Source organism: Chenopodium album, chromosome 19 (assembly GCF_948465745.1).
Source record: "Chenopodium album chromosome 19, dcCheAlbu1.1, whole genome shotgun sequence".
Taxonomy (NCBI): domain Eukaryota; kingdom Viridiplantae; phylum Streptophyta; class Magnoliopsida; order Caryophyllales; family Amaranthaceae; genus Chenopodium; species Chenopodium album.
In genome coordinates this window covers 34,884,405-34,896,230 of record NC_137852.1, presented here as the reverse complement: position 1 = coordinate 34,896,230, position 11,826 = coordinate 34,884,405, and the positions used below count along the sequence as shown (strand labels likewise).

Genomic DNA, 11,826 nt, shown 5'->3' with positions numbered 1-11,826 from the left:
ATAAAATTCCATAGCTCCTTCCCTTGAAACCCGAAACCCCACCCACCGAAACCCTTGAAATCCGAAAGGTAGCAAAGTGGCTGCTGTGGTTTGGACGGGCTGTAGTGGTGGTTTGGGTGGTTGAGAGTATGTTGGCTTTCATGGAGTTGAGGGGCAGGGAAGAGGGTAAGGTTGAGGGAAAGGAATGAGAGAGAAAACAGGAAAGAGGAAATGAATGTGATAAAAAAAAAAATTTTAAAAATTATTTTAGACCAATCATAGCACGACATGTGGACTGGCAACCTATTATAGAAGGTGGATGACTTGTTGGGCCTGATAAAATAGAATGGGGTGTAAAGGTGGGATTAATCAGCTATAATTGAAAGGTTGGATTAATAGAATAAGACCGGTAAAAGGTTGGATTATTAGAATCAAATTTTCCTATAAAATATTTCAAAGTTGCAACTAACTTGGATCGGAGATAGTATAAATTTAGCATTCGAAAATACGTACTCCTCGAACGGAGAGGGAGTTGAACGGTTTTGGTTGCCGGGAGCCATGTAAACCGAAGAAGAAACAGAAATGAGTGTGTTTTGGGGGTGGATAAGAGGTAAATGGTGATTCAGGTAATAGAATTCTTCCTTTTATAGGGAGAAAATCATATCCGTATTTTTTATCATATTCCAATCGCATAATCATCTAGTCTAATGATAGTAATAAGTTTATCTTTTAAAACTAAAATAAAAAAAATGTTGTTACAGTTAACGTATATAACAATTATTCCGTTTGAGATGTCAAGTCATCGAAGATTCATACGTACTCATAAGCCATAGTCGAGAGTATTAAATATTGATTCTCTAATCCACAATCATATCCGCATTTTTATCATATTCCAATCGTATAATCATCTAGTTTAGTGACAGTAATAAGTTTATCTTTTAAAATAAAATAAAATAAAATTTTGTTACAGTTAACGTATATAACAATAATTCAGTTTGAGATGTCATGTCATCGGAGATTCATAGGGACTCATACGTCATAGTCGAGAGTATTAAATATTGATTCTCTAATTCGCACAGTTTTAAAATCACAAATCATTTTATATTACCACTTTTGAACTCCGAATAATTTTTTTTTTTTTTTTGAGAAATTTTTATGTGTTGCGTTCACTATTCTTAGTATTACTAATAATACTACTACTAATTTCATGTATTACTATCCTGTTATTAATTCAATCATCATATTATATTAATTTTAAGGCATTGACTTCTTCATTTTCTTATCATCATCATCTTCATATTGGGGTTGGGGTTGGGGTTGGGAATCATAATTACAAGAAGAGGTATCATGGTCATATGACCTACAATTTTCACAAAACAAACACCCATGTGGCATGCTATTAGATGTAGAAGGAGAAGAGTTAGAATTCATACCTCTCCCCTTAGATTGGGAGAGATTCTCTTGTTGTGAAGTGGAAGTCTCAAGTTTCGCCTTAATGGATGTCATCTCTTTGCCAAGGTTGGCGATTTGAGACAGTCAAATTATTGATGGCGTTGATGTGATTGACAGAGTAAACCGCATTTCCTCCTTTGCTTAGAGACTCCCTCTCTCCTTCTTGCCAATCCATATGGAGTCTCACCACATTCTCAATTATCTCTATAATTTGCTCCTCTGTTTTGTTCATAATCGAGCCACCCGCTCCCGCATCTAAGCTAGTCTTTCCTTGTGGGCTCAAGCCCCCATAGAAAATTTGAAGCACTTGGTATGTCGGAATGCCATGATGAGGACACTCCCTTTGATATTCTTTATATCGTTCACATGCTTTGTATATGGTTTCACTAGCCTTTTGACGAAAACCTTGGATCAAAGCCCTTGCCTCGGTCGTCTTCTTTTGAGAGTAGAGAATAGAATCTCCCTAAGAAAGCCATGGTGTTCTCGTCCCAAGTTCTTAAGGAGTTAGGAATCACCTCCTTCTCAAGCCATTTAAGAGCCCTTCCTATCAAAGAGAAAGGAAATAGCTTTAGTCTCACAAATTTTTGAGAGGGCTCTCATGTTTTGCTCCACTATATTGCCTCCTTTCAATCAAATTTATCATCGCGGGCTGAAAATTGAAGTCACTGGCTTGAGTAACAGGTGGAGCAATGCCACTTAAAGCTCTATAAGCTCCCGGAGTTCCCAACTCCTTCAAAGGTCTTTGAGATGGTGGATTCGCGTCACCCATTCGATCTCGATCCTCCTCGAAATTGGTCTCTCTAGTTGGGGAAGTAATTAACGGCCTAGAACTGGCTCTTCTTCTCCTTCTATAAGTTTGCTCAATCTCGAGATTGTAAGGCACCAAGATCCTGTTATGAGTTCTGCGCATACACTCTCAACAAATGCAATTAGTAACAAGGCTACAAGTGTAGCCAAAAAGAAACACTCTTTTTGAATTTTTGTTGTTTATGGTGAGCTAGACTCAAGAAATTTATTAGCAATCAACAACACCGTTCCCCGGCAATGGCGCTATTTTGATGGGCATTGGAAAGGTCGCACATTCCACACTCCATCAAACTCACTTATAAACAAACATCCAACAAACCAAGAATAATGACAAGTAAAAGCTCGGTCCACAAGGAACAAGATATGGCTGCTAAAGATCTTAACACTTAAGCTAATTCAAAGTCTATAGTAAATTGAGATTTGTCAAGTAGACAAACAAACTATGGTTCTAAATCAATGGATAAAAGACACTAGGGAATGGGATCCACTCAACGAAGGCAATTAGGCAAACAGGGAGGAAATTAGACAAGGCATAGCAAAGACTATATGCAAAATCAACCTCATGCAATTAGAAAACAACTCATACTACCAAACTTAGATTCTTCATTAGTTTACCAATAGAAAATACATAATCAAATTGCAATAAGTAATGACATACTCAATTTACATTTCCATGTCAAACTAAGCATATCATGATATCAAGCTCCTAAGTCAAGGGTAGCTAATCCTATCATGAAGAACTAATAAGAAATCTCATATAATCAATTTAATTGCAATACAAATATCAATACTTCTCCCACATTTGCATAATTAACCAAAAGGTTGAGCTTCACCCAACCCCTAGCAAGAAGACTACTCACAACTCATGTTTATCAACATGCAAACAAGTATTAGGGTTTTCAACTACTTCAATAATTGGGGAAAAGTGGTTAACAATTGAAATAACTATCATCCAATAACAAATTATCAAGAACTAAAGAGATTCAAGTAACATGAAAGAACAAATAAATAAGAACTTAATTGGAGAAAAGATGAAGGAAGTTACTTATTGAAGCTTGAAAATGTTGAATACAAAATGCCAAATCTTGAGAATGAATCTTGAAACCAACTATTATAATGATTAATTTGATTAAAACTAAACTAAATTAGCTAAGATTAACGTTTCAAACTAAGAGGAGTTCCTAAAAACCAGGTTGTTTCTGTCTAAGTTACAAATGAACTAAAGGGGAAGTATTTATACTCCCCGAAACACATAGGGAAATCCGTCAAAATAAAATGGATTCCCAGCGAGGAGCGCCTGCTCCATAATGAGGAGCGCTCGCTACTCTGCCAGGAGTGCCCTCTCCAGCTTGTTGCACCCCCTCTCTAGTTGGCTTTAGAGAATAGGTAGATTTGAAATGTTGAGGAGGAGCGCTCACTCCTCACAGGGTGCACGCTCACTCCCCAGAGGTCTTAATTTGGGCAGAAAGTTGTTGAAGATGAGGAGCGCTCGCTCCTGGAGAGGTGCACGCCCCCTCCACTAGGAGCGGCCTCTCCTTTCTCTAATTCCTTGCCTTGAACAAAAGAATGTTTGCCAAATTGAGTCAATAAACCTGCAAAACATGGACAGACACAAACCAAGAGGGAGCAAGGCCGAGATAAAACATTTTCATTCAAGAAAGAGGGGAAATGAATGCAAAACCAGGTTTAAATTAACACAATAAGTGGTCAAATAAACCACTTTATCATTCACTGACTTACATTATAGCTTTCCTATGCATGCTCTAGAATTATCGAGTAACTAGCTTAGATTAGTTATAGTCTCTCATTTTTCTAAGGATACTTCCAAATATATTTCTTTTGACATAAAATGGGCTTAATCCTAGATTATTTTCTAAATTAGTATTTTTTTACAACCACCATTGTCACCGCTCACCACTGCCACCACCCCCACCTTTATCAAGACCTTTGTTTTCACCTTAAACACACAAAATTGAGGAACTAGAAATGGAAGAAAGTTAGGCATTTACAAATGCATAACAAGGGGTATCCATGTAATTATACATGTGTACAAATGAATGCATATTCTGGAATCATTGGATGATCAAATGGTACCACTATATATGCACATAATGGTATTATATATGCATTCAGTTGTACAAAATTTATGCATAAATAGTACCACTGAGGATTCAATGCATGGTACCATATAAACTTTTAGTGGAACAACCAACATGTGATCCCCTATCACGTGATACAATCCAACCAAAAACTAGGTGGGGTCCACCTACAGACCTCTCTCTTCCTATCTCTCTCCTCTTTTTTCTCTATCATGTGTTTTAAAAATATTTTTAATCAATGTTATGCATTTACAAATGCCTAACTTTCCTCCCTTTAAAAGGAAAAAATGGAGACTAATAATCCCACCTTTGTCACTTTTACTCAAAACAATCCTACCTTTTCGAATCCCCAAAACAATCCCACCTTTGACCCCCATCTTCTCAAAATGAGCCTTTCAACCCACAACTTGTTTAATATGTTAACTTTTTTTTTTTCAATCTCTCATCTCCCCCCTTAGCTTTCCACCATAACCACCACCACCCTTAACCACAACAACACCACCTAACCCGAGCCATCCCATGAACCCCGGCCAACCCACGAAACCTAGCCAACACGAGCCCGCAGCCACCACAAAACCCACCAACCCACCAACCCCAGTCAATCCACGCAAACCCCATCCACCACGAACCCTTGCCACCACGAACCCCAGCCAACGCACGAACCCCACCAAACCCAGCCACCACGAACACGAAACCCACCATGTACGAACCCCAGCCAACTCACCCACCCCAGCCACCCCATCCGCAACCACCCCAACCGCAGCCACGAACACCTAAGCAACCCACCCAACCCACAAAACTCACCACGAACCCCAGCAATTACATTGTAGGGAGGGGAATTAGCGGCGCAGGGGGAGGGGGAATAAGCGGCAGGGCGGTGATTTTTGGGGTGGAATTGGTGGTTGCGTGAGGGTTTCGGGGAGAGGGGATGGTTGTTTAGATGGTAGGGACTGGGGCGGTGACTAGGGTGGTGGTTGCTTAGGTGTTCGACGAGGCTGGTGGCTAGGCTGGCGGCGACTAGGTTGGTGGTTGCGTGGGGTCCGACGAGGTCAGGCTGGGTGGGGTTTTTTCGATTTTTTTTTTTGTTTTATTGTTTTTGTTTTTTATTAATTGCAAAAATTAAAATTGTATCAATCAGAAGGTGACATGTGGCAAGTCACCTTCTAAAATAAGTTACCAATTTCACAAACCGGTAAAAGGCTCATTTTGAGAAGATGGGAGGTCAAAGGTGGGATTGTTTTGTTTCCATTTTTCCCTTTTAAAATTCCTCCACAAAATTAATCCATAGATTCACAAATTCCAAATACTACCTCCGTTTCACATAATCTGCAACAAACTCCCTTTCACATTCCCCAAGACAAAATTTCTTAAGCAAAGATTAGTAAAATAAAAACATGTGATTAATTGGATGAGAGAAAAAGTAAACACCACTAGCACCCACCCTCTCACCACCACTAAAAACTGAAACCACACCACACCACCACCCAAAACCCACCTGACCAAATCGCACCACCACCAATTAGCTCACACCACCACCCAAAACCCACCTAACCAATCGCACCACCACCTATCAACTCGCACCACCACCCAAAATCCACCCAACCAACCCAACCAGCCACCAATCAACTCGCACGGTCGCACCACAACCCAACAAAACCACCCAACCAACCTGACGAACCACCAATCAACTCGCACCACAACCCAACAAACCCACCCAACCAACCCGACCAGCCAATGAACCCACCAAACCAACTAACCCGACCACTACTAATTTAGATCTAAAACCACAACTTACCACCATCCAATTTCGATTTTGAAAAGGGGCGAATTTTGAATAGGGGAAAAGAGGCGGCGGCGACGACGACTTTGATAAGGGTAAAAGAGGTGGCGGCGGCGAACTTGCAAGGTGAAATATTCGGTGGTGCAGTGGATAAGAGAGAAGATAGAAGAGAGAGAACAGAGAGAAGAGATGGTGTGGTGGTGGTGCGGTGGAATGGTCGGTGGTGTGGTGGATCTGGGTGGTGGTGGTGGTGGTGCGTTGGTTGTGCGAGAAGAGAGTGAAGAGAGATAAAGGTTGGTGCTGGTGGTGGTTTACAGGGAGGAGAGAGAAAAAATGGTGATGGTGGTGGTGGTGGTGGATATGGTTGTGAGGGAGGAGAGAGAATGTGGGTTAGGGTTTTAATTATGGGTAAATTAATTTGGGTTAAAGAGTTAATATGTTGTTTATTAAAGTTAAGTGCAATTTAGTAAGGGTATGGTGGTAATTTTACACAGAAAAATTTACTAAAAGAGGAAACTTTTTTTTTGTTGCACATAATGTGAAGCTTCCCTAAATGAAAATTGTTGCAGATAATGTGAAACGGAGGTAGTATAAAAAAACACTAAAATCACAAGTTTCTCTTATTGGTTACAACTTACAAGTTTACAACAAAACAACAAAGTTGTATCTCAAAATGGCACGGTCGTAATATATGGGCAACTGTATCAATATTTTATTGTTTTTTGTTGTACTTTATTTTCCTCATTCTTCATCTCCTTTGCCTTCGTACTCCATTAAGACTACGAACCATCATCTTCGTCATCATCATGTTGCTCGTGCACACCACCATGTTCTTCGTCTTCCTCCATCTTCTTCATCATCCATCTTTTCGGTAGCTTTGCCGTCGAATTAAAATGGGTAAATAATGTCATAGACTCATAGTTAACCCCAAAGGGTAGGATTTTTCTTCCTCTTATTAAAGATATTAGTGAAATTTGATCTCTCCATTGAAGCAACTGATTTCTCCATTGAAGCAACAAATTTCTCCATTGAAGTCTTGGAATTCCACTGATGGAGGTAAGAGGATGGAGGAAGAAGAACAAACTGATGAATGCCAAAAAAGAGCAATTTACAATATTAACCCCCACTTACATTTACAAAATGACACAAATACCCCTTTGAAATACTTGATATGTTTATCAATAAGAGAAACATGAAATTACCCTTAACCTCACAGCTTTACCTCAAACCCACTAAATTAGATGTGCATTACAAAGTCACGACCAAAAATTTCCTAAATTTGCAAATTGGACAAATATGTTATTGTTGCAGTTTTTGATTTTTTATTTTTAAAAATCATGTTTTATATGTCAATTAATAAGGCATATATTAGTCATCATTCTTATAATCATGATAATTTTAAAAACTAATAACAAAATAGTGAAGACAACTTTTTCTAGTTTCTTGTTTTTTGTTAAAAAAATAATGATCCAAAATTCTGAGTAATAAGAGAAGGAGAAATGAGAGAGAAGTATCATTAAATTCGGGAACATGGACTGAGTGACAACATCTTATGTCCTGCGTATCACCATTTTCTCTTAAGAGTGAAAAGAACGCCCGATGGTGGTGAAGGAAGTGTACTTTCCTACCGAGTATGGATGGTTAGTTGTAAAGGAAACAAATAATAGTTTGGTGCCATGGTGAAGGGCTGGTGGCTGTGATAGAGGAGAGTGTGGGTGAGTTTAGGTTCTGTAATGAGGGAGGAGATATAAAAGCAAAGAGGGCAAAATTGACATTTCACTACAAAAAATATTACCTAAATAAAAATATGTCATCTAAAAAGTAACTTTCCTAAAAAGGTTGTGTCATCTAATTTGAAATGGAGGAAGTATGTCAAGTTGTCAACTATAACACCAAACTAAAATAAAATTCACTAAGACACATATTTCATCAAAACATAACTTGCCCAAGCAAGCATACCAATTTCTAGTGAAATTCAAATTTTGCTGAATTAAGACCAGCCAGACACTAATAAAGGTTCGCGCATATCTTACAACTCCTACAATCATAGTTTCTTTATCCAAAGCTTGAGCCTAATTGGTCATTACATACAACGCATTCCATAATCCATGGTATATCTCCACTTCTGTTTTGAACCTTGCATCCCTTCAGCCGTGTTCAGCGTGCTTCATATTGTACAACTGCAATGAAAACAGACAAAATCAATTGTGTAGAAACAACAATGGACTCAACACAACAAATCATTTTACATTTCATGCAGGATACAATATTTCAATGCCTAAAAACCACAATCTTCACAACCCTTGTGACAATCACAATTACATATCACGCAGGATACAATATTGCAATGCCTATATGGCTATATAATACAATCTTCACACAAACCTTGTGACCTCTCAATTACAAAATAAATTGTTTTCATATCTTTCTGTTCAAGTAAGACACGATGTAAGACCGCAAAAGGCTCAAAGTAGTGATCGTTCATTATTATTTTGTATCACCTAAAATCTATGCTTTAGCCTATGGAAAAAACAGATAAAAATAAATAAATATATATTACTCCCTTCTTCTCGAGAATTCAATTCACTAACTGTGGGCTTTTGATACAAGGAAAATTCTGAATATATAAGCTGAGTAAGAAAAAGGTTAAAAGAGATGGAGTAAAAGATGGGTGAATGTGAAAAATAGATGGATAAATCAAGTGAGAGTGAATGGAAAGGTAAGGTAAAAGAGGTAAGGTAGTAAAAAGATTTGCCGAATATAGAATAACTAAAAAGTGAGTCGAACACTTTAAAACACTGAAAAAAGGAGAACGTCAAACTTTTGGGAGTGCAGTATGTAATACATACACTTCCTCCCATGCAATAAAAACTCTGCCACATCGGCATGATTCACCTAATATGTAACAGAAATTGAAGCCACTAAACTGAGTAAAAATCCACCACATTTTCGGTCAATACACATCTGAATCGCCCAAGAAACAGCCTGAATTTACGAATGAAATATTTTTCTGATTTTTTGAGGAAGTTTTATGATTTTAGGAGAAGATAACAATAGCTAGGTTTTTAAGTTTGGGCAGAAACAAAAAAGTAAGAGAGCGAGGAAAGGGAAGGGATGAATAGGGCTAGATGGTATCAAAGCAAATAAATATATTGCCTTAATAAAATCTCTTGAAATGCAAGCAACCAGAGACTGTTACAACTAGGAAAAACAAACAAATCAAAACTACTAAATCCCACTTTTGATGGACATAAAAAATAGATATTGCATAGATAAAAACTCTCTTAAATTGCAAACAACCATAGCCTATTACACACTGCAGCAAATAAATTCCATTACTGAGATGCAAATCTACTAGAAAATAAAACATATGCAAAAAACAGTCCATAAATTTTAACACCTAAATAGTGAGCAAAGGGCCTAGACGATTTGGCCCCCATTCTTTAGCCTAACAAAAGGTTTAGAGTTCAAAGTTTCATCAAAAATTTCATACTACACAATATAAATTAATACCTCTGTTACATATTATTTGCAACGACTAGACACTTTTCCTTTTCACTTTATGTCAAATCGTTGTAAATAATATGTAACGGAGGTAGTATAATAAATCACAATTCATGGAACCAGAGAGATAATGATTTCTGCCTAGAAAGCATACTAAATTGCTCAGCTCAAGATGTAGATTAAGCTTTACAGCTCACATAAAAAGAGGGAGGGCAGTGGCATCTCTCTCCACAACACAAAACAAAAGTGCCAATATCTAGAGGACTACAGCTAGTGTGTAAGTGGTGAGATTTAAGAATGATCGACATGTTATCTTACAGCTGCTTATACGAAATGTAGCACAGAGGAGGAGCAATCAGAATTCCTAGTAAAAGCAGATGCTGTATGTATTAGATTATACGAAAATAATAATGATAGTCCGCATAAAGAGTAAATTTATCATGCATTAAAAGAGAGGGAGCCCCAGTTTATATATGAGCCTTCAAAAACAGGGAAATTACCCTACATCGCTACTTCATATAGCTTATAGCAGTTTTACCTAAAACTGCTACTCCACTATTTTAGAAGGCTGATATACAAAGCCTTATTAATTTGAATTTTCCTCATTAAAGAAATTCATATACACAAAACCTCCCAACAATTCATGTTAAGGAATTCACATGCTCGTTAAAACTTCCAAATAATCACAAACCCCAAAAATTGCCACAAACAAGTGCACAAATAATCAAAAGCACAAGTATTCACTAGCATTCGAAAAAACCTTACAGTTAATAATTAATAAACTATGGTTCAAATCCTCATTCAAATAAGCCAATAACCATATAGTTTTCCAACATTTCACCATTAGAAAGAAATTCCTAAGAATGATATCAACCCCAATCTATAGCATAACTGAATCAAAATACTCTAACCATCGAATTGACACTCTTTGCTTACACGAACGTACTAAACTAGTCAAAGAAAGTCCTACAAAATCCAACACAAAGCACACAAGTGACAACCAAAACACTTCCTAAAGTTTATACTACGAAACAAACGTTGTAATTCTTCAACTCCAATAAATTAACAGAATATAAATGCACCCAAAAAGAACACACATAAACACGAATAAAATGAAAAAACTGAAACATGTAAAGAATTAAACTTACTGCGACGAGTTCTTTTCTTGTAGAGAATGCGATAACCACATTCTCTACACTGAATGACATCTCCCGGCTTCAGAGTGTTCTCTTGCCCACAATCTACACAATCACAAACAATATCAATTTTCAAACAATCCATCAATTTTTCTGCCAAAATATGGATTTAATAACTGACATGCAAAACATAATTGTAGAAAATTTAAATTACCTCCACAGATGTAGCTTACTGGTTCAGGTTGAGGATCCATTGCAAAACAAGAAACCCTAAAAAAATCAGATAAAGCAAATTAGGGTTTTCAAGAAGAAAATAAAAAGTTGTGCAATTCAATTTTGTAATAAGATCGATTAAATTTTGATAAATTTGTGCATAAACAAGATAATCTTTTAATTATTGCTAGGGTTTTGCAAAAATATTAAGGCTTTTGGCCCAGAAAGAAGACGTCTAATTTCATAGTTGAATCCAAACATTAAAGGTTTCAGCAATACATTAGCAACCAAATTTGACTCAATTATCAAATAAACGCTTGAAAAATCACATATTTTAGGGAAATTTGATTCAATTATCAAATAACGAAAAAAAAAAAAAAATCTCACATAATTTTTTATTCAATTATCAAAATTGGCTAATAATTCTCTTTTCATAATCTTAATAATTAGAACCATGAGTTGAGATTTTCGAAGCAACAACTTACCTCAGAAGCTGCTTCAATGGGGGATACAAGTATTTCAAAATGGAGAACTGAGTCTTCTGAGAGGTTCATAAGTTTCTTATTGACAATTAGAGCAATTCAATGGGTTGAAGTTGAACTTTGACGCCCTATTAAAAGCCTTGACCCGCCCCAGTTATATACATATGGGTCAAATCCGTCCAATAGATAAATCGGGTAAGGTGTTTTGATGACGCAGAAAACCCAAATGCGGGAAAAACTGCGGGTGGGTGCAAGACCACCGATTCACTATGAAAAATAGATGATTACAATGTTGTGAGAGCTTTTAAGTGTAAGTACTAAGCAGAATGAGTGAGATGATGCTAAATGATACAAATATCGTCCTATTTATACTA

General features: G+C 37.1%; 1 non-coding gene across 1 annotated transcript; it reads left to right on the top strand.

Annotated features, from left to right (window-relative positions):
• Window positions 1–1,751: 1,751 nt before the first annotated feature.
• On the top strand, window positions 1,752–1,857 carry LOC145596397 (small nucleolar RNA R71). The gene has a single exon (XR_014103236.1). It is a non-coding gene; the product is annotated as a small nucleolar RNA R71 (small nucleolar RNA).
• The last annotated feature ends 9,969 nt before the right edge of the window (window positions 1,858–11,826 follow it).